The sequence below is a fragment of the Mirounga angustirostris genome, unplaced genomic scaffold (assembly GCF_029215605.1).
Source record: "Mirounga angustirostris isolate CCGP_5_RB_7025 unplaced genomic scaffold, mMirAng1.0.hap1 SCAF_9, whole genome shotgun sequence".
In the NCBI taxonomy this organism is placed as follows: Eukaryota; Metazoa; Chordata; class Mammalia; order Carnivora; family Phocidae; genus Mirounga; species Mirounga angustirostris.
Window position 1 is genome coordinate 63,310,039 of NW_026991717.1, and position 16,695 is coordinate 63,326,733.

At 43.8% G+C, this 16,695-nt stretch overlaps 1 protein-coding gene across 2 annotated transcripts in view; it reads left to right on the forward strand.

The window, feature by feature from the left end:
* The window catches only part of GPR176 (G protein-coupled receptor 176), a 109,211-nt gene that overhangs the window by 8,668 nt on the left and 83,848 nt on the right, over positions 1-16,695 (forward strand). The window lies entirely within an intron of this gene.

Consider the following 16,695-nt stretch of genomic DNA (forward strand, 5'->3'; position numbering starts at 1 on the left):
CTGAGCCACCCAGGCGCCCCTAAGATTTATTTATTTACTTGACAGAGACACAGCGAGAGAGGGAACACAAGCAGGGGGAGTGGGAGAGGAAGAAGCAGGCTTCCCGCCGATCAGGGAGCCGGATGCTGGGATGGATCCCAGGACCCTGACATCATGACCTGAGCCGAAGGCAGCCGCTTAATCGACTGAGGCAGCCAGGCGCCCCTAATTATTTCTGATGAAAGTTTCCCCTGAGGGGCAAAATTACAGAGGTAGAGGTAGAGGCAGAGCATGAAACCTATAACAGCCTCTCTGGCTACCTGACTTTTTTTCTTTTGAGGGTTTTTAAAAATACAAAAAAATGTTAACAAATTATCATAAACCCACAACTCAGAAATAACAGATGTTTACATTTTGTCATGTTTGTATAAAAATAAAATGTTCAAGTGCATTTGACTCTCCTCTGATGGCTCTCATTCCATTCTCCCCCATATCTTCCAGAGCTGGTGGCGACCCTGAATTGGGTGTCCAGTTTAAACTTCCCTCCTGTCTGTGTCCTCTTGGTGCTGCCTGTTGCTGGCCTGTGATCATGAAGTTTTTGCCAGTAGCGCTTATTCAGTGCCTACTGCCTGGACACATGACTTTATATGCAGTGTTGATTTACAAATAATGGTCACCTCATCTAGGAAGACTGCATGTGGGCAGTTCAGGAAACTCACTGGGGACAAACGAAGGTTTTGCTAATGGGAGATGGGTGCTTCCTGGGCAGTGCACGTACCCTTGACTTAACCTGCCAGTGTGGTAACTACCAGTCAAGAATATTCCTTTTACCTTACGTTTACATTGGATTTTATGGTGTATAACTACCACATTGTTCCATTCAATCGTAATAACTTTATGAAATAACGTAGGGGCATTTTCTGTTTTTCTTGTTTGTTTCTTCTCAACATACTCCTTTACTCTAAAGCACTGCCCTCCCTCTCTATAAGACGTGCACACCTACCAGTGAGCCTCCCTTCCAGTATTCATCAGGGATTTTAGTTGCAAACAACAGCGCCTGTTGTCAAAAGACACAGTTACTGAAGCATTCAGTAAAGAAAAACATTTTACTTGCAAAGATGAATTGCAAAGGAGTTCAGGTTTTATTTATTCTTTTTAATTTTTTTTTTTAAAGATTTTATTTATTTGACAAAGAGAGACACAGCAAGAGAGGGAACACAAGCAGGGGGAGTGGGAGAGGGAGAAGCAGGCTTCCCGCTGAGCAGGGAGCCTGATGTGGGGCTCGATCCCAGGACCCTGGGATCATGACCCGAAGGCAGATGCTCAACCGACTGAGCCATCCAGGCGCCCCAGGAGTTCAGGCTTTAGAAGGACTGATTTTGCCAATTGAAATGTACAACAGAGGGCGCCTTGGGTGGCTCTGTCAAATGTCTGCCTTCAGCTCAGGTCATGATCCTAGAATCCTGGGATCAAGTCTTACATGGGGCTCCCTGCTCAGGGAGTCTGCTTCTCCCTCTGACCCTCCCCCCTCTCTCTCGTGCTTGCTCTCTCTCAAATAAAAAAATAAAAAAAATATAAAAAAAAATGTACAACAGATACTTGAAGGCAACCACAAGATTACCGTATTTACAGTTAACCATGTTCGTTGTGGGGAAGAAAAAGCAGTTGTCTCATGAGTGTTACAACCTCAAAGATTGTGTCATGCCTTCAGATACCAGCATTGCAAAAGCCAATAAAGTTGCAAATTAGTAAAGTTGTTTTTATTAGGAGTCACAGGAAAGTCTCAAGATTTCATTTATTTTGTGGACCGGAACTAGACAGTGGAGCCTGAGTCTTTTTTTTTAAAGATTTTTTTTTATTTATTCATTGGAGAGAGAGAGCATGAGAGAGCATGAACAGAGGGAAAGGCAGACTCCCTGCTCAGCAAGGAGCCTGATGGGGACTCAATCCCAGGACCTGGGATCATGACCCGAGCTGAAAGTCATGAGCCACCCCGGTGCCCAGATCCTGAGTCTTTCAGTGTTTTTATTTTTGGGGAGGAAATGGGGCTCAGGGAGCAAGTGTTGCTTTCTCATGGTGGAACGTAATGGGCACAGTTTTGCATAATGCAGCAGGGTCAGGTGTTTTACTTCTATACCGAAGTAGCCAGTTTATGAAGAAGGACATTTATTACAGGATATTGGATTACTTTCAGAATTTATCGGAGAGTCTGGGAACCAGGGACACTCAAGAAATATGCACAGTCATACCCCTGGTTCTAGCAGAAATCATGAAGCTGTTGTCTGTCATACACTACCAGTGTGTGAGGAATTAGACTCTAGAACCCTAGGGCACAGGTGGCCCAGATCTAGAACCAAAGGACATGTCTTTTTTTTTTTTTTTTTTTTTGCATTTACAAGAATCCGATGACTGTACCTAGCCACCACCTCACATAAATCATGTCTAGTTTTCTTGGGAACATCTTCTGGACAGAATATAGATCATAAGCCTGCACCACAACTGCAAGGCTGTCTGAAAAGTATTTTTAGCTTTCCAGCCTTTAGAGCAGAGGGTAGCAGCTGGTTGAAAGATTATGGAATAACTGTTTAGTGAATCAAACTAGTATCTGCTGCCTTATACTTCATGTGATTCCTTAATGTGACTGTCCCTCACAGTGCTCAACAGAGCCCCACTTCCACCCTGGGAAAGAGTGGTGGGCACATGATCCAGGCCTTGCTGGTCCCAGGATCCTATTTCCCTGTCCTCAGTAATTAGTTCAGGGATGTTGTGGGATCCAAACTTGGTCAAAGTACTTGACATTAGAGATGCTGGTAGAAAAGCCTGCCTTTTCCAAAGGGGCTGCTTAAGCAGGGATAAAGGAAGCCAGGAACTGTCTTCTCAGGAGGGAGTGAGGGTGAGAGAAAAGAGGGGGAGGAGGAGGAGGAGGAGAGCAAGAGAGAGAAACCATCCTGATGTTATTGTGTAAGTCCCTGGAAGTGCTGAGCCTGTATTTTCCAATTACAACAAAAGAAAAAATGCAAAGTCTCTTTTCCACTTAAACTTGTATGACTTAGGTTCCTGTCACACACAACAAAAATACCCTGATGTGTGTGTGTATAGATAGTATTTTTCTCACCATGCATATCCATCATTTGGGTAAAAATTCAGAGGGATAGTGACTTGCTCATTAGCAGCTTCACAGCCAGGCAGGACCTGATGCAATGGAAGTCTGATGCCCAGGAAAGAGGAGTGACTGAAACTCCGAGCCCCCGGAATTGAGCAGGAGCAGGACCCTAGGTCTGGTAGTGCAAGAGGTCCGCAATGGAAGGCTGTATTCAGGCCCGGGAGTGGAAAGGAGGCTGAAAGCCATGGGGTGTCGGAGGCCCATGCGTGTGCAGAGGCAGAAGCCCAGAGATTTTACTGGACCAGGAAGTACTCTGGCAACTATCCCACATCAGCGTTTAGCCTCCAATTTTTTTTCTCTCTCAGGGAAACATCTTTTTTAAAAAAGAAATCAATGGTTGCTTGCACAATTGGTTGTTAATTGATACAAAAACTTAGTAGCCAGAAAAACCGTAGCTGTGTTAGAAGAGGGAGATGTTGGCAAAGTTAGATGTAGCTGCTCAGGAGATGATGAGCTCATGTCGTTGGGTCATAAACTGGCTTCCACTTTACTGAGTTGTTTGTAAGGGTTTCTGGGGGGGGTCAGTGGGCAAGGCTGTGGGTGAGTCCTGGGAAACAACCCTCACCGGTCGCTTGCAGGGTGTGGGCCAAGTCCTGGACCTCTGGCAGATACATGGTTGAGGGGATGAACTGTTCTTTGTTTTCTGCTTCACATTCACCATGGCCAGTGTCCGGCTCTCAGACTGTGGAAGCAGAATCCTGTGGGGGTGAAATGCGTGTCTGCAGCTGATCCAAGCCCAGGGTGTGGAGTGGAGAGTGGGAGCTTCCCTAACATGAGGTCCAGGCATCCAAGTGCAAGGAAGAATCTGGGCCAGACTCACATGGGCCGTGTTGAACTCCATAGATAGTAAAAAGACGGTCGAAACAAGTGCCAAAAGGTGGAGAGGAGCAGAGCAGAGATAACCTACACCCCTGAAGGCCATTGTCTTTGTTCTTGCTGATGCAGAGTGTTCTTCCCTAGGTGTTTTCTGTGGCTGGCGTGTGTTCATACTTCAGACTGCAACCCAAATGTCACCTCCAAGACAGCTTCCCTAAAGTAGTCTCCCCTCCACTTTTATCACACCATCCTGCTTATTTTTCTGTGGTAGTTATAACCCCAGGGATTTTCTTGTTTGTTTGGTGTCCTATCCCTCCATTAGGATGCAGAGCCATGAGGACAGAGACTGTTTCATTCACTGCGGTGTCCCCAGCATCTGGAACAGTGCTTGGCGTGTAGTTGGTGCTCAGTAAATATTGATTAGTTAATTGAATGAAATGCTTAGGGACAATTAAATGGAACAAATAATTAAATAGGCACTATCTTGACTTGCATGAAGCTTAGGAGCTTTCTGGAAAGGAGCATGAATTTCGTCCACAGCTAGGACTCAGACACACATAGTCATATCCAGGGGCCTGGAGGGTGCTCAGAAAAGCCAGGTATTTGGAGGGACAGCAGGTCTCTTGACAGAAAATCTGCAGGGACAGGTGTTACAGCCTGATTTAAGAGTGAGTCTATGAAATAAGACAGGCAGCATTTTGAACCAGGCAGCGTTATGTGTGTGGGGATGTCACTCTAGCTTTTATTATTCATTTATTTTTTAAAAGATTTTATTTGTTTATTTGACAGAGAGAGACACAGCGAGAGAGGGAACACAAGCAGCGGGAGTGGGAGAGGGAGAAGCAGGCTTCCCGCGGAGCAGGGAGCCCGATGCGGGGCTCGATCCCAGGACCCTGGGACCATGACCTGAGCCGAAGGCAGACGCTTAACGACTGAGCCACCCAGGCGCCCCTCACTCTAGCTTTTAAAAGCTTTTGGATTCTAGACAAAGTCAAAGGATCGCTTGAAGCAGCTGGAGGCATGACCCTGCCTGTGGGAGAGTGGCTGAGAGGCACTATTTTGCGTGCTTATACGGAGACAGATGGCTCTTCAGTGTGTGAGGTCAGTGGTGCCTGTGAGGCAGATGGCTCTTCAGTGTGTGAGGTCAGTGGTGCCTGTGAGTTCTAGCAACTGTTAGGAAATACGCCTTCCTCCTATCTGTCTGGGGAGCTCAGTGGTAGGAATGGGAATGTTGAATAAGTCTGGAAACAACAAACAGAACATTTTCACTCTAGCCAGGTGTTAGGGGTTCAATTGTGTGCCTCTCCCCATAAAAAAAAAAAAGGGAAAGAAGATACGTAAAAGTGTAAACGTCTTAATCCTCTAGTACCTCAGAATGTGACCATATTTGGAGAAGGGGTGGTTGTAGATGTAATTACTTAAGATGAGGTCATACTGGAGTAGGGTGGGTCCTTGTAAGGGGAACACTGTGTGATGAAGACCCAGATTGGGATTACAAGGCTGCAAAGCTAAGGGACGCTAAAGGGCCACTAGAAGTGGGGGAAGAAGCAAGGAAGGATCCCCCTATGCGTGTCAGAGGGAGCACTCTCGGCCCTGCCAGCACCTTCATTTCAGAATTCTAGCTCTCATAACTGCGAGACATTAAATTTCTGTTTTAAGCCGTCCTGTTTGTGGTTCTTTCTTATGGCAACCCTGTAAACTACTACACAAAGGCAACGAACAAATAGGTTGAAAACCCTGATTTTTGCACAACTGTATGCAGTGAGTTTGACAAAAGAGCATCTTCAGCTGACAGAATGTGAGTCAGTGCAGTATAGGCTGGTCATCGCTTGTGCCATCCACTTACATAGCTTTCAGCACCTTTTTATTTTTATTTATTCATTTAAAGATTTTGTTCATTTGAGAGCGAGAGAGCGAGTACACACGTACAGGGGAGGAGCAGAGGGAAAGAGAATCTGAGGCAGACTCCACACTCAGTGTGGAACCTGACCTGGGGCTTGATCCCACGACCCTGAGATTGTGACCTGAGCTGAAACCAAGACTCAGACACTCAACCGACTCGGGCGCCCCTCTGCACCTTTTTTTTTTTTTTTTTTTTTTTTTTTTAAGATTTTTATTTATTTATTCATGAGAGACAGAGAGAGAGAGGCAGAGGGAGAAGCAGGCTCCCAAGAAGCAGAGAGCCCGATGCGGGACCCGATCCCAGGACCCTGGGATCATGACCTGAGCCGAAGGCAGACGCTTAACCATCTGAGCCACCCAGGCGCCCCCCTCTGCACCTTTTTAAAAATTTTTTATTTTGAGATAATTGTAGATCCATGTGTAGTTTTAGAAGATAACACAGGCAATGTTGCATACCCTTTACCCGATTTCCCCCAGTAGTACGGGGGGGAGGTATGTGTGTATGGTGGGTACAGTATCCTAACCAGGATATTGATATAACCAAGACACGTCCCTGTAAGGATGATTTTTTTTTTTTTTAAGATTTTATTTATTAGAGAAAGCACGAGCAGGGGGGAGGGGCAGAGGGAGAGGGAGAGGCAGACTCCCCGCTGAGCAAGGAGCCCGATGCGGGACTCCATCCCAGGACCCTGGGATCATGACCTGAGCCCGAAGGCAGATGCTTAACCAACTGAGCCACCCAGGCGCCCCTGCAAGGATCTTCCTGTTACTTTTTCATAACCACATCCACTTTCCTCCAGCTCCTACCCTCTTCTTAACTCTTGGCAACCACAAATCTGATCTCCATTTCTATAATTTTGTCATTTCAAGAGCTTTACATAAATGCAAAAATAATACAGTATGTAACCCTGGGGATTTTTTTTTTTTTTTTTTTTCTTTTTCATCCAGTATACTTCCCTGGAGATTTCATTCCTGTATCCATGGTTTGTTCCTTTTTATTTTAATTCTCTTTGTGTGACCTTCTTCAATCAAAGTATGGGCAACTCCATGACATTTCTGATTATTCTTAAGTCACAAAACACTTCCAGTTTAGTACATAAGATGTGCAGTCTGATGAAAGAGGCAAAGCTCTAAACTTAATAGAAAATGAAAAATTCTCCCCTCCCCACGATCCCCAGTCTAGGTCCATTGCTTAGGAGAAGCTTGAAGTTGGGGAAGAGAGTATGGTTGGCTTCCTTCCACATCTTGAGCTTCTGGCCAACCTTGGCCCTCCAGGATTGGTGCTGAGATGAGGTTTTGTGGTGCAGGGATGGAGGGACAGAAAAGGCCATAAAGACTGATCCTGGTGTAAGTGGTTTCATACTCTCTGGACTGTCACCTGTCCCTTGATGGTGGTGATGCCCTCCCATTTTCTTGGTTGGTAGCATACTCTGTCCTCAGTCCTTTGAATGCTGCTGGACCTCTAGCTTCTCTCTGTTGAGGGCTCTTTTGCCCCTGAAGGTGACCCTCTTGGACAAGTCTCAACGTGACCCCATGCCATTGCTCTCACTCGTTGAACCATACGTAGTACAAGGGAACACACACATCCTTGGCCCTGATGAATTCTGGGAGTGCAGGCTTCTCCCTGTAGCCTCTTTGAGCCACTCATCAGCCCATCTCTGGCCCTTTGTTTCTCAAAGAGGATCCAGTTTACTTCACTGTAAACCCCAATTGATCCTCAACCGGCTCTCCCCAATTGCGGCCCTCATCAAGCTGTCTGCATGGGCTTGTTGAAACTCCCTCCCTTACTTTTTGAAATCCCCTTACTGGGCTTGGGGAGAGATGGGCACCCCCTCCTTTCTCTTCTGGGTGGGTAGGACTTGTTGCCCACCCACAGCTCTGTCTTCCTGTGTCTCCTCCAGGTGAGTAGGGGTTCAGGTGTTCTAAGTATTTAACCATAACTTTGAAAAATACACATTTAAAAAAAATACTTACTTATTCATGAGAAGCAGAGAGAGGCAGAGGGAGAAGCAGGCTCCCCATGGAGCAAGGAGCCCGATGTGTGGGACTCGATCCCAGAACCCTGGGATCACAACTTAAGCTGAAGGCAGATGCTTCACTGCCTGAGCCACCAAGGTACCCGAAAAATATGCATCTTGATCTGACACTTTGGTATTTATTGTATCTTGATGCCTTGGTAAAATTTTCCAATTCCAATGCCTAAATAGTATGTTCATTTAAAAATACTTTTTTCCGGGGCGCCTGGGTGGCTCCGTTGGTTAAGCAACTGCCTTAGGCTCAGGTCATGATCCTGGAGTCCCAGGATCGAGTCCCGCATCGGGCTCCCTGCTCAGCAGGGAGTCTGCTTCTCCCTCTCCCGCTCCCCGCTCTTGTGCTCTGTCTCTAAAATAAATAAATAAAATCTTTAAAAAAATAAAAAAAATAAAAATAAAAATAAAAATACTTTTTTCCTACTTAAAATTTATGAAGCAGTTTTGTTCAAATTTTCCACATACCTCTTTGACCTCTGCAACTCTTTTTTTGTTGGAAACATTTTGGAGCTACCTTATCCAATTTTTCAGGGTCCCTCACCATTACTTCTAAGCCCTGTGAACAAGACACTGTGCTTGTTTGTTTTTTAAAGATTTTGTCAGACAGGGAGAGCACACACAAGAAGGGAGAGCGGAAGTCAGAGCGAGAGGCAGGCTTCCGGGCGCCTGGGTGGCTCAGTTGGTTAAGCGACTGCCTTCGGCTCAGGTCATGATCCTGGAGTCCCGGGATTGAGTCCCGCATCGGGCTCCCTGCTCAGCGGAGAGTCTGCTTCTCCCTCTGACCCTCCCCCCTCTCATGTGTTCTCTCTCCCTCTCTCTCTCATTCTCTCTGTCTCAAATAAATAAATAAAATCTTTAAAAAAAAAAAAGAGGCAGGCTTCCACTGAGCAAGGAGCCCAACACGGGCCTTGATCCCAGGACCCTGGGATCATGACCTGAGCTGAAGACAGGTACTTAGCGACTGAGCCACCCAGGTGCTGCTGAAATTTCACCCGAAGTGACAAGTAACCCTTCTGGTTTCTTTAGGGCAGGAATGAAGAATGATACTGTTGCCTTCTTTTTCACTTACTCTATCAGATGACATTTATAGAAGCCCAAAGTAACATTGATTGAGGTAATTTCATATCATTGTGCCTTCTCCAAACAAAATTCCAAATAAAGTAATTTATTACTTGTTCCGAATAAAGTAATTGAAGGAGTGCCTTGTATTAAGAGTGATTTTTTGTTTTCTGAGCAAGAATGTTTGAGGATACCTCTGCGTTGTGTTAGAGGGTATGAGATATTTACTACCTGGTTCCCTGGGCATCCCTGTGTGTGCTCATTTGCACCTTTAATTAACAGCTACATTTTGTTGGGGCTTCCTGTGCAGTTTCTTAGGACAAGAAACACTTCCAACGGCTGCTAACTGGAAAGGAAAGAATAATTCTCTGAAGTCTACCGAAGTGTGAATTTAATTTCCAGGAACACAGAGTTCAAGCAAGGCTCAAGCTGAGACAAAATAATCAAATTTTGGTTTTCAGACCTTCTCATTGATTGATGAGAATAGCACCTTTTGTATTTGTCCTGTTGTTTCTGTGGCCTTCTCCCAAGGCTGCAAATCTTTAGCAGCAATGAGTCTACAAATTACCAGAAGCCTTAAAATGAAACCTATGTGAAGGTCTGGATTAGGGACTAGAGAGTTAACTGCCTGTTTCTCTCAGGGATACTGTTATTGTTAAGATTACATGGGACTTAAAAAAAAAAAAAACAGGGGCGCCTGGGTGGCTCAGTCGGTTAAGCGTCTGCCTTCGGCTCGGGTCATGATCCCAGGGTCCTGGGATTGGGCCTCGCATCGGGCTCCCTGCCCAGCAGGAAGCCTGTTTCTCCCTCTCCCACTCTCCCTGCTTGTGTTCCCTCTCTTGCTGTGTCTCTCTCTGTCAAATAAATAAACAAAATCTTAAAAAAAAAGAATTAAAAAAAAAAAGAGTACATGGGACTTTAAAGATTCTTTAAAGAGCACCACATTTTTTCTTGTTAGTAACGAGTCATTGGACTCTAGCTGGTGAGGATCACACCAGGTGCTTAGGAAGGGTGGATTCTAGCCTGGCCCTGCTGTTGAGTGGTGGGTTTACTGTTGGTGAATCACTTTGCCTCTTTGTGATTGTTACTGTGAGGCAGAGATTCTTTTTTTTTTTTTTTTTTGAAGATTTTATTTATTTATTTGAAAGAGAGAGTGCATGCGAGAGTGCCAGGTGGGAGAGAGAGGGAGAAGCAGATGTGCAGAGTCCAACGTGGTGCTCAGTCTCAGGACCCAGAAATCATGACCTGAGCTGAAATCAAGAGTTGGATGCTTAACTGACTGAGCCACCAGGTGCCCTGGCAGGCAGAGATTCTTAAACCTAGTGTGCATAAAAATCACTTGTTACAAATGCAGATTCCTGATGAGTTCGATCATCAGAACTTTCCTTTTGGTGGGTTTGACATGGAGTCTTGGAGTCATATATATATGTCTTTAAGATTTTATTTATTTTGATAGACAGCGAGAGGGAATACAAGCAGGGGGAGTGGGAGAGGGAGAAGCAGGCTTCCCACCGAGCAGGGAGCCCAGCACAGGGCTCAGTCTGCATCATGACCTGAGCCGAAGGCAGACACTTAACCGACTGAGCCACCCACACGCCCCAGAGTCTATATTTTTAACGAACACTTACTGTGATTTTGATGAAGATGCTTCACACTTTCACACTGATCTAAGGGATGGCCTGGCCGACTTCTTAGTCTGTGGAGGTGACAGGTGGTCATCATGTACACTCCCAGGTTATAGCCCTGGGAGTCAAGCAGTGAGGGTAGATATCAGGAGGATGGAAGGGGGAAGACTAGTTTTTTAAGGTAAGTGCTTGGGGTCATTAGATTTCCCCCCTACTCTTAGTGGAGTAATAGCATTACCTTCAGACTATTCTTGCAAAGAGAGTTGTTGGGATGGGGTGGAAGTAGGAATTTAATTTGGGGGTTATTGGTACCATTTCTACCCATCTTTTAATAGGTAGTGTTGCTTAAGGTCTGAAGGTAATATGGAAAAAAATAATTATGAATAGACCAAACCTCTTCTCAAATCTGACTTAAAGAAACTTACCTCAAAGTTTTATGAATTGAGAAATCTGACTTCCTAATTCTTCCCCTGCCCACTGTCTCCATCTCAATATATATCCTATAGGTAATAACTAAATTACTATTTTTTAAAAAGATTTTATTTATTTGACAGAGCACAAGCAGGGGGAGAGGCAGGCAGAGGCAGAGGGAGAAGCAGGCTCCCCGCTGAGCAAGGAGCCCGATGCAGGGCTCTATCCCAGGACCCTGGGATCATGGCCTGAGCTGAAGGCAGACGCCTAATGACTGAGCCACCCAGGCGCCCCTCTATGCAGAATTTAAAACATTTTTTCAAAATTTTCATTGAGCTTGAAATTAAAAATTTAGACAATATGCACCATCTCACAGGGACTTGTCATATATCACCCCTAGTTTCTTGGGCTCCTTTTGCCTTCAGTCTTTTTGGCCGTGCTGTGCTCCACCTTCTTCTAGGAATTCCTGATACCTCAATAATTAAGGCCTTGAAATTCCACCCATCTGCCACCAGTCTGGACTTAACCAGTGTCCCTGAGATGGTTTAAGCCTAAGTGTGTCCTCCAAATACCCAGTATATATGCAGCAACAGTCTCAAACTAGGAAACTAAGTCTTTATCTAAAGAGCCATAAGCAGTGTAGATAGGGAACCCACATAGTATAGTTAAGTGTCATTTTTAGCTTGGCACAAAGGAGAACAGAGAGGGCAAGTGAGTGATCAGAAAGACCAGTTAAGGGCTACTTGGCTTTGGGGAGAATGTGATTGCTTTAGCACGCAAATCTCTTGTTAGAATATGAACAACAAGGGAGCAGGTGGGCAGCTTTAAAAGTACATTCCAAACCAATTTGGTGTGCTTATTAGGCCTTCTTATTGTTAATATCAGACATCTTTAATTTTGACTATGGGATCATCATGTACTATCTCAAGTTATAGAATGCAAAATGTAGTTTAAATCTCTGCTGCCCCTTTTTAATCTTGACATGAGTCTTGTGTGGTCGAGGAGTTAGGGACAGAGGTTGAGCTGAACTCACAGATAACCCTATTGACCTCATCATGTTAACGTCAGTATATTGACTCATATTGAATTTAGCATCTACTAAAACTCCCAAGCTTTTATTTCATGTATTGCTGTTACGATTCTTTTTCATCATCCTTGTTTGATTCAATTTAGGAGCCCAGATTAGTACTTCCATTTTATCATTTTAATTCATCTAAATTTAACTAAAATGTTTTACTTCTTTGTATCAATCTGTTAATTTTTTGGGGGGGAAGGATCCTGATTATGCCATATAACATTACTGCTTTCTGTGATATTAACTATTTATCTTTTGTATTTCCATCTAAATTCTCAAAAAGAGTATTGAGTGGTACAGGAAGAGAAGAAGGTTGGAGATCTTGTTACTAGTGATCTGGTAATTGAGGTTAATTTACTAGTCAAAACCCTTTTGGAATAATTGTTAAATTATTAACTAGAACCCTCACCCAGGTCATTGTTTCTTTATCTTGTTTCCAAAAACATTTGGAGACATCGGATGTTTTACTGAAAGTCAGATATACTATGTCTACTACATCTCCTAGGCTTACTGATATAAGAAAATAAGGAGAATCTGACATGATTTATTCTTAGTTCATCTGTGCTGGCTCCTAGTGATTACCTCTGGCCTTCCTGTCAATAATTAATTCTAGTGTCAGGTTGACCAATATGAATTTTGCTGTATTTTCCTTCTTCCTCTTTTCTGTGTCTCTAGTTCTGGTTCCTTTCCTATTCTACATAATTCCTTAAAGTTCTCCAGAGTTGGTCCAGAATAGTGCTTCTCACACTTCAATGTATAAGTAAATCTGATGGGGTTCTTGTTACAATGCAGGTTCTGATTCAGGAGGTCAGGGATGGGGCCTAAGATTCCACATTTCTTTTTTCTTTTTTTTTAAGATTTTATTTATTTGTGAGAGAGAGCACACAAGCAGGGGTAGCGGCAGGCAGAGGGAGAAGCAGGCTCCTTGCTGAGCACGGAACCTGATGTGGGACTTGATCCCAGGACCCTGGGATGACCTGAGCCGAAAGCAGCCACCTAACTGACTAAGCCACCCAGGCATCCCAGGTTCTGCTTTTTTTTTTTTTAAGATTTTATTTATTTATTTGACAGAGAGACACAGCAAGAGAGGGAACACAAGCAGGGGGAGTGGGAGAGGGAGAACCAGGCTTCCCGCCGAGCAGGGAGCCCGATGCAGGGCTCGATCCCAGGACCCTGGGACCATGACCTGAGCCGAAGGCAGACGCTTAATGACTGAGCCACCCAGGTGCCCCCCAGGTTCTGCATTTTTAACAAACTACTAGATGCTATTGGTCCTCAGGCTGTTCACATTGACTAGAAGACTTGGTGTTCTAGATAAGAGTTCTAGATTTTAGTGCTCCTCTAGAGCAGGAAGGAGGTCTCTGGTGGAGGTCTCATCAGCATCTGTATCCTCTAACAGTTACCTTCCTCATTCCTTTATCTTCAGTGTCTCTTGCTCCCAATGGCTCCTTGGCCTCCTTCTTTTGCATTTCTTGCCCTGTATTGCCTTTCTTCCTTCTTCGGTTCACAGGCTTCTTGGGAGAATAGTCTTAAATTTCATTCTTCCATTTTATCCTCTGCTGATTACTCCTCAATCAACAACTCTGATCATGTCACTCTCCTCTTTCTATCCCTTTCCTAGCTCCCCTTTCCTTCTGGCTCCTTCCAGTGACATTCTGCAACCTGGCTCCTGTTTCCCTCTTCAGCTCACTCATCTTACACTCCAGGAATTCCAGCCTACTTGTGGTTCCCAGGGTACATTCTATTTCCAGTCTTCTTGCCTTAGCTTTTATTATTCCTTTGTCCATAAAAACTCTTCCCTGCCTTATTAGCCTGGCTAATTTCTCTCAATTCCTTTCACACTCAGAAACTTAGTATCTCAGGGGCGCTTGGGTGGCTCAGTCGTTGGGCGTCTGCCTTCGGCTCAGGCCATGATCCCAGGGTCCTGGGATCGAGCCCCACATCGGGCTCCCTGCTCCATGGGAGGCCTGCTTCTCCCTCTCCCACTCCCCCTGCTTCTTTTCCCTCTCTCGCTGTGTCTCTGTCAAATAAATAAATAAAATCTTAAAAAAAAAAGAAACAATATCTCTATATTTATTACTTGTATGATTCAAGAATAATTGAAATGAGGGGTACTGGTGCTTTCCCTCTTTAAGCTGCAGCTATAACTGTAGAATTACTGGAAGGAGATGTTATTTTGACATGATGATGGTCAGTTGCACTGAAGGATTTTAAGGATACAAAGTCACTTGGTAAAATCTTATTTATTTATTTATTTATTTATTTATTTATATTTTTACAGCACAAGTGGGGGAGTGACAGGCAGAGGCAGAGGGAGAGGGAGAGGGAGAGGGAGAAGCAGGCTCCCCACTGAGCAAGGAGCCCGATGTGGGACTTGATTCCAGGGACCCCAGGATCATGACCCGAGCTGAAGGCAGTTGCTTGACCAACTGAGCCACCCAGACACCTATTTACTTATTTTTAAGTAGGCTGCTCACCCAGCATGGAGCCCACGTGGGGTGCTAACCCACAACCCTGAGATAAGACTGAGCTGAGATCAAGAGTCGGAAGCTTAACTGACTGAGCCACCCATAAATCTTATTTTTTAAAAAGGGAAAACTTAATCATCACTCTGTAAATGAAGAGGGAACAATATTTTTAATTAGTTTATCATTGTGTGAATTAGCCTAGCTGACCTATACAATATTCATTGACAAAGTTTCATGGGAATGAAGCAGTAAAATAAAAATGATAAGTTTTATCTGATGAGAATATTTCACTAATGTGATCTGCAGAGACAGTGTGAATGGTAAGGTTTTCAGATGACAATTCAGAACTTTGACATCTTGCATTGTCCTGACCTTGGGAGCAGAGTGACAAGAGAGGGTTACATGTTGGCTTAGAGAGTGGCCTTCTACAAATCACTATAAACTAATGGGGGTTACTTCACAGTAACGGAATAGAGATGAAGAGCTGCCTGACAAGATGCAAATACTGAGGATTTGATGGATTATTAGCTGGTGAGTCAAACTAGACGCTCAGGACTTGAAATAAGTCCGAAATTTTTAATAAAATTTTAAAATATTTCCCATAGCTGTGGTCATGATCTCTCAGGCAACAAATGCAATTTGCCACCAGATGTGTCGTTGCTATGACACTTGCAGATACGAGAAGGGATGGTGAAAGGTGGAGATTGAAGTGCTAATAGATTTGAAACCTTTTGTGCAAAATGATCTTAATGTATGTGTTTCAGAGATAAGCCTTAATCCTTTGTACATAATAGGTATTCTGTAAATGTGTGTAGAGCAAATATAAAATATGTGAAATATTTAAAATTAAATGAAGCAAATAACCTTTGCTTTTCTTAAGGAATTGTTCTTTATGGTGTGGTTTTATGCCTGCTGGATCACACTGTGTCCTAGATTTCTGTGACTATAGAGAAAGGCATGCAAAAGAGAGTAAGAATTGTCAGCTTCATTAAGGATATAGCATGTGCTGATATAATTTCCTTTTCCCCAGGGATGTGGAACTGTTGATGAATTCCTTTCTAGCTGAAATGCCTGAGTGGGAGCTCTGGTCTCCATTCTTGTCACGGATTTCCTGGCCAGCCTGTTTCTGGGTAATGACTCTCTCAGTTTATGTTGCCTTTCAGCATAATACATTTGTTCAAACCAAACTGTGTGTCTGGTGGGTTATACCACAAAACCAAGAACCCACAGCCAGAGCTAGAGGCAATATTTTCAATTATGAAAGCTCATAGTCATAATAGTCTATTTTGTAAAATAGTACTTGGCTATGCCAAACCTGTTTCTCTTTTGAGAATCATGTTCCTGGGATAAAAATAGGACTTCTGGTAAGATCAGTATTGGGTAGTGGGCCATAGGGCTCTAGAGTCAGAGAGTTGTGAGTTTAAGTCCTAGTTCAGCCACTTGCTAGCATTTTGTCCTTGGGCCCGCTTTTATTATTATTTTTTTTCAAAGATTTTATTGTTTGTTTATTTATTTATTTGCTAGAGAGAGAGAGAGGGAACACAAGCAGGGGGAGACGCAGAGGGAGAAGCAGGCTTCCCGCCGAGCAGGGATCCTGATGCAGGACTCGATCCCAGGACCCTGGGATCATGACCTGAGCCAAAGGCAGAAGCTTAATTGACTGGGCCACCCGGGGTGTCCCTCAAAGATTTTATTTATTTATTTGACGGAAAGAGAGAGAGAAAGAGCATGAGCAAGGGGGAAAAGGCAGAGGGAGAGGGAGAAGCAGAACCCTCACTGAGCAGGGAACCTGAGGTGGGGCTTGATCCAAGAACCGTGTGATCATGACCTGAGCTGAAGGCAGACACTTAACCACTCAGGCGCCCCCAGCTTTTATTATCTTTAATTTTTTAAATTAATTATTTTTAAAATATTTTTTCCTCACTGTAAAATAGTAAAGAATTTTTTTGAAAGCATAGGAAGTTAAGAAAATGAATATTCATATAACATGAGCATTTTCTTATACAATTAAATATTCTTCGAAAACCTCATTTCATATATTTATATAGTATTTGATTATTCAGTCATTTAATCATTCTTAACATTTTTAGACATTATGGTGTTCCTTTTTTTTTTTTTAGGATACATCTATAATTTTATTACAAAACCATTCTTTTGGCATTAGTTG